At 34.4% G+C, this 5,810-nt stretch overlaps 1 pseudogene; it reads left to right on the top strand.

Annotated features, from left to right (window-relative positions):
* The first annotated feature begins 1,492 nt into the window (after nucleotides 1-1,492).
* On the top strand, nucleotides 1,493-2,693 carry LOC117023837 (serine/threonine-protein kinase VRK1-like; annotated as a pseudogene).
* The last annotated feature ends 3,117 nt before the right edge of the window (nucleotides 2,694-5,810 follow it).

Raw genomic sequence — 5,810 nt, 5'->3', positions numbered from 1 at the left:
TATTTTTAATGGCTGCTTCTCCAGATTAGGTATGAATTGGTTTGGTTTTTGAGTCTGTACTGAAAATACTTTTTAGGATTCATCTTTAATGATATGCCCCCTTAAAATAACACACGACAGCTTGTTAATTTGCTGTAGTATAGCTCATGTCTTGACACTTATATTTTTTTCCTGTGATCTGAAACTACAAATTTCCAAGTTGTAGACCATTATTTGGGGACTATAATCCCTTAACTTAAAAGTTATTGCTGCAAGAATTCATTCTGCTCCATACAGAATTTGTTATCCAATTGCTGATTTAATAAAATTTTGTCCTTGTTTTAAGAATAAGCCTTAATATAAGTTGCCACAGCATCTATGAGATGTCTAATGTAATTAACATTGCATTCAGTTAGTTAAATGTATATGTTCCTTCAGAACTGTAACATCTTGTGCTATTGAAAAATTATCCATGACCGTTACACTTAAAGAGTCATTCTCTTCAATTAGAAAAAGAAGGTTCTCTTCGGCCCGATCTTCTCTGTGTGCATTTACCTCAGTATCATCTGGTCAGGATGAGGAGACATAGTGAATACAGAGCAGAAAGGTATCTCAGAGCAAGTCACAGTAAGCCTGGCCACTCAGAGCTGTCCCGGACAAATATCAGGTATTTTCCTCATATGTGTTGATGTAAACTAAGAATTGTAGTTATCTCTTTTTGGCTTTTAAAGACAAAAACAAAACAAAACAAAACAAAACCTAGTCAAAACTACAGATAAAATTGGCAAACACAAGTGCCATCCTTGTCATGGGCTCTGTGATTTTTTGCCAAAGAGCTTAGGTGAGCTTTTCTTTTCATTTGGTTAATCACCTTAAATTGGCTGTTCATTCCCCAAAGCCATTAACTACTCTAAAATACCCAATTTGCCTTTTTCACTCTGAAATTTATAACCATATAATTAATGAGCTTCTTAATTCTATGTTGTGCGTTGACTTATTCAGCAATGAAACATAATACTGTGTTAGAATTAGATCATTGGGTTCTTTCCAATAACTGAAACATTAGATTTCTAGAAAATTTGCTGTAGCATGTCCACAGCAATTCAAGATTAGATGGCTCAACATGCAAATTACCCATTTGTGTAATGTGTAACTATCCTTAAATCATATCTCTTTCAATATCAGCAACTCCCCATTTCTTCTCTACTTATTAACCAGATCTAGGTGAGGTATCATGGAACTGAGCTCTTTAAAAAAATTATTATGAAGCAAACTAACCATGAAAACTAAGTTTTATCAGTTGGTATCCATTTTCCCTTTTAAAGGTGGACTCAGAAATATTCACCTTACCTTATGTGCCAATGTAGGGGTTGAACTGATGATTATTTTAAGCTCTAGACTTCAAAATGATTAGCCATGCAAGCCTCCACATCACACGGATACCTTGGGTACTTCCAAGTGTGTTCTTTTTAAAAATTGTTCGGGAAGTTCCTACTGAGAAGGCGAGGGGTCTGCGGCTTGGGTGAAAATGCCTGGTGTTAAAGCAGCTCAAGCTGCAAGGCAAGGCCCTGCAAAGAGACGTCTTGCAGAACAGTTTGCAGCTGGGAAGATAATCACCGACTTGTCAAAAAAGGAATGGAAACTAGGATCACCCATTGGCCAAGGTGGCTTTGGTTGTATATGTCTTGCTGATAAGAATTCTTCAAAATCGGTGGGCAGCGATGCACCCTGTGTTGTAAAAGTAGAACCCAGTGAGAATGGACCTCTTTTTACTGAATTAAAGTTCTACCAGAGAGCTGCCAAACCAGAGCAAATTCAGAAATGGATTCAGACCCATAAACTGAAGTACTTGGGTGTCCCTAAGTATTGGGGGTCTGGTCTACATGATAAAAATGGAAAAAAGTTACAGGTTTATGATAATAGATCGCTTTGGGAGTGATCTTCAGAAAATATATGAAGCAAATGCCAAAAGGTCTTCTCGGAAAACTGTCTTGCAGCTAAGCTGAAGAATTCTGGATATTCTGGAATATATTCACGAGCACGAGTATGTACACGGAGGTATCAAGGCCTCAAATCTTCTGAGCTGCAAGAATCCTGACCAGGTGTACTTGGTAGATTATGGCCTTGCTTATCGATACTGCCCAGATGGAGTCCATAAAGAATATAAAGAAGACCCCAGAAAATGTCACGATGGCACTCTTGAATTCACCAGCATCGACGCGCACAATGGCGTGGCCCCATCGAGACGCGGTGACTTGGAAATACTCGGTTATTGTATGATTCAGTGGCTTAGCCGCCATCTTCCTTGGGAGGATAATTTGAAAGATCCTAAGTATGTTAGATTCCAAAATTAGATACAGAGAAAATATTGCAGGTTTGATGGACAAATGTTTTCCTGAGATAAACAAGCCAGATGAAGTTGCTAAATACATGGAAACAGTGAAATCACTGGACTATGTTGAAAAACCTCGATATCAAAGTTTACGAGATATTATTTTGCAAGGACTAAAATCTATAGGATGTAAGGATGATGGCAAACTGGAACTCGGCGTTGTGGAGAATGGAGGTTTGAAAGCGAAAACTGTATCAAAGAAGCGAAAGAAAGAAATTGAGGAAAGCACAGAATCTAGTGTTGAAGATATGGAATGGTCAGATGCGCAGACAGAAACAACCATACAAACCGTTCACAAACCAGAAAAAGGCTCCAGAAGTAAATCAAATGCTGTGAACCAGTTTTTCTTTTCTTCCTTTCATTGGATTTTCCCCCTCTTTTTCTATTTTGTTTTTGTGTGAGTCTTGTGGGTGGGGGTAATGGTGAAATACCTATAGCTTTGAAAAACAAACTTTTTTATTAAAATAAATACTTTGTACAATTTATTAAAGTCTAATTTATAAAATTACAAAATCCTTAGGTTATATACTCTTTAAGCTATCCCACGCTGTATGTGACAGGTTCTGGAGTACTTTATAAGAAAAATTACTATGATGTGCACTTTTTAGTGGTCGTATATTTCTCAGAGTATATAAAATGACAAAGTTCTTACTTTTAAGGAAATGCAAAACTTAAAATAAAGGGTTCTTTTGTGGCCATAAAAGAAAATTGTTTTGATTATTCTAGATCCATAGATTTCCCATATAAATTTTAGAATCGGCTTCTCAGTTTCCAAAAATAAAAAGCAAAAAAAATCCTACGGAGATTTTGATTGGGATTGTATTGAATCTATAGAGCAGTTTGGAAAGAAGAATCGACATCTTAACATCTTAACAATATTGAATCTTTCAATACAATTTATCTCCTCTTTTGTTTAAGTCTCCTTTGACAACATGCACTAGGGTTGTGTAGTTTTCAGCATAAATATCTTGCACATGTTTTGTTAGATTTATACCTAAGTATTTTATGTTTGGGTGCTAGTTTAAATTACACTGCTTTTAAATTTTTGAGGTAGAGGATTAATTAAATAGAGAAAAGATAGTCTTTTCAACAAATGACATTGTAACATTTGGACCTTCATGTGCGGAAAAAAAATAATGAAACTCAACCCTCACCTTGCAACCCGTACCTTGAACCTCAACCCATACCTGAAACACTGATCTCTAAATGTATCATAGACCCAATATAAAATCTGAGAAAGTTAGTAAAATTTCTATGAGAAAATATTGGTTAAAAGTTTTCTGCCCTTGGATTATGCAAAGATTTCTATAGAGATGTTACCAAACACATAATCACTAAAAGAAAAAACTTGATAAATTGGAACAAAATTATAAACTTACTATTTTTGGAGAACACTCTTAAGAGAATTAAAAGACAAGCCAGAAAATAATATGAAATATTTTTAAACTCATAACTGATAAGGTACTTGTATACAGAGTATATAAACATCTCTCAAAACTCAAGAAACAAAAAAACTCAATAAAAAAATGGGCAAAATATTTGAAATGACACATCACTAAAGATATATGAATAATAAACAAGAACATGAAAAAATGATCAATATCATTAGTCACTAGTAAAATGCTAATTAAAACCACATGAGGTATCACTACATACCCATAAAAATGGCTAAAATCAAAATCACTGACAGTACTAAGGTTAGGTGTAGACGTAGAGCAGCTAGAACTCTCATACGTTGCTGGTGAGACTGCAAAAATGGTATAGCAACTTTACAAAACAGTTTCACAGTTAAATATTAAATGTATACTTACAATATAATCCAGCAAGTACATCCTAAGTATTAACCCAAATGAAATGAATGCCTATAGTCAAACAAATGTTTATAGAATCTTTATGCATAATCCCTCCAAACTGTAAACAATACAAACATCCTTAACCTAAGTAATAAACATGCTATGGTGCCTCTATCTGTACAATGGGATACTACTCAGTAACGAAAATAGAGAACTACTGATACATGCTGCAACACTGATGAATCTCAAAGGCATTCTGCTAAGTAAATGAAGCCAGACTCAAAGGCTATATATTCTATAATTCCATTTATATGGCATTCAAAGTTATAAGGTCTGAAAATAGGAGAGAACTGGAAAAGTCTGGGGCACAAGGTGCATTTAACTAAACAGTACATGAGGAAATTTTTAGGGATGACACAATTCTTCAATATCTTTATTGTGGTTGTAACATAACTATATGAACTACACACTAGAAAGGTTGAATTTTACTGTATATAAATTATACCTTAATTTTAAAAATATCTGTCTAGAGAAATTTCCCTAGCCGGTTCACAATCTTATGTTTGATTCTACTGTTGATTCTAATCCTTTACTTTGGAAATCAGCAATCACTTGGAAATTGCAAATTAGGGGAGATTTTTGTGGGAAAAAGATGAAGTCCTGTCTGTACTAACTATATAGAGTGACGTGTTTATCATTAAAAAATCAAACTAGCAAACAAAGAATATAAAACCATGTGGTATATTCCATGTTCAGAGAAGAATTAAATTTTTAAACTGTCCATATCCAAAGTGATCTACAGATTCAATGGAATACCTTATCACAATTCCAGTGGCACTTTTTTTTCACAGAAATAGAACAAACAAACCTAAAATTCATAAGAAACCACAAAAGACTCCAAGTAGCCAAAGCCATCCTGAGAAAGAAGAACAATGCTAGAGGCATCACAGTTCTTAATTTCAGACTGTATTTCAAAGGTATGGTCATCAAAACAGCATGATATTAGCATAAAAATAGCACAAAAATCAATGGAACAGGATAGAAAGCCCAGAAATAAATCCATGCATATGTTGTCCATTAATTTTTTATGAAAGAACCGAGAATATATAACAAGGAAAGGTCATTTTCTCAATAAGTTGTGCTGAGGGGAATGGGAGAAAATATCTGCAAACTATGTGTCTGATAGAGGTTAATATTCAAAGTATATAAGGAACTCATGCAACTCAATTAAAAAAAAAAGAAAGAAAAGAAAACCCTGTGAAAAAATGGGCAAAAAACTTGAATAGACTTTTTTTCAAGAAAGACCTATATATGGCCATTAGATACATGAAAAAGTGCTAATTATCACGAATCATCAGGAAAATAGAAATCAAAATCACAATGAGCTAACACCTCAAACCAGCTAGGCTGTCTATTACCAAAAAGACAAGCGATAACAAAAGCTGGTGAGAATGTAGAGAAAAGGGAACACTTGTACACTGTTGGTAGGAATGTAAACTAGTATAACCGCTATGGAAAACAGTGTGAAGATTCCTTAAAAATTAAAAATAAAACTACCACATGATCCAGCAATTCCACTTCTGAATATATATCCAAAGGAAACAAAATCACTATCTCAAAGAGATGTCTGTGCTCCCATGTTCATT

The sequence above is a fragment of the Rhinolophus ferrumequinum genome, chromosome 6 (genome assembly GCF_004115265.2).
Source record: "Rhinolophus ferrumequinum isolate MPI-CBG mRhiFer1 chromosome 6, mRhiFer1_v1.p, whole genome shotgun sequence".
NCBI classification, from domain to species: Eukaryota; Metazoa; Chordata; class Mammalia; order Chiroptera; family Rhinolophidae; genus Rhinolophus; species Rhinolophus ferrumequinum.
Note: the sequence above shows the minus strand (reverse complement) of the source record. Positions and strands in the feature narration are given on the sequence as shown.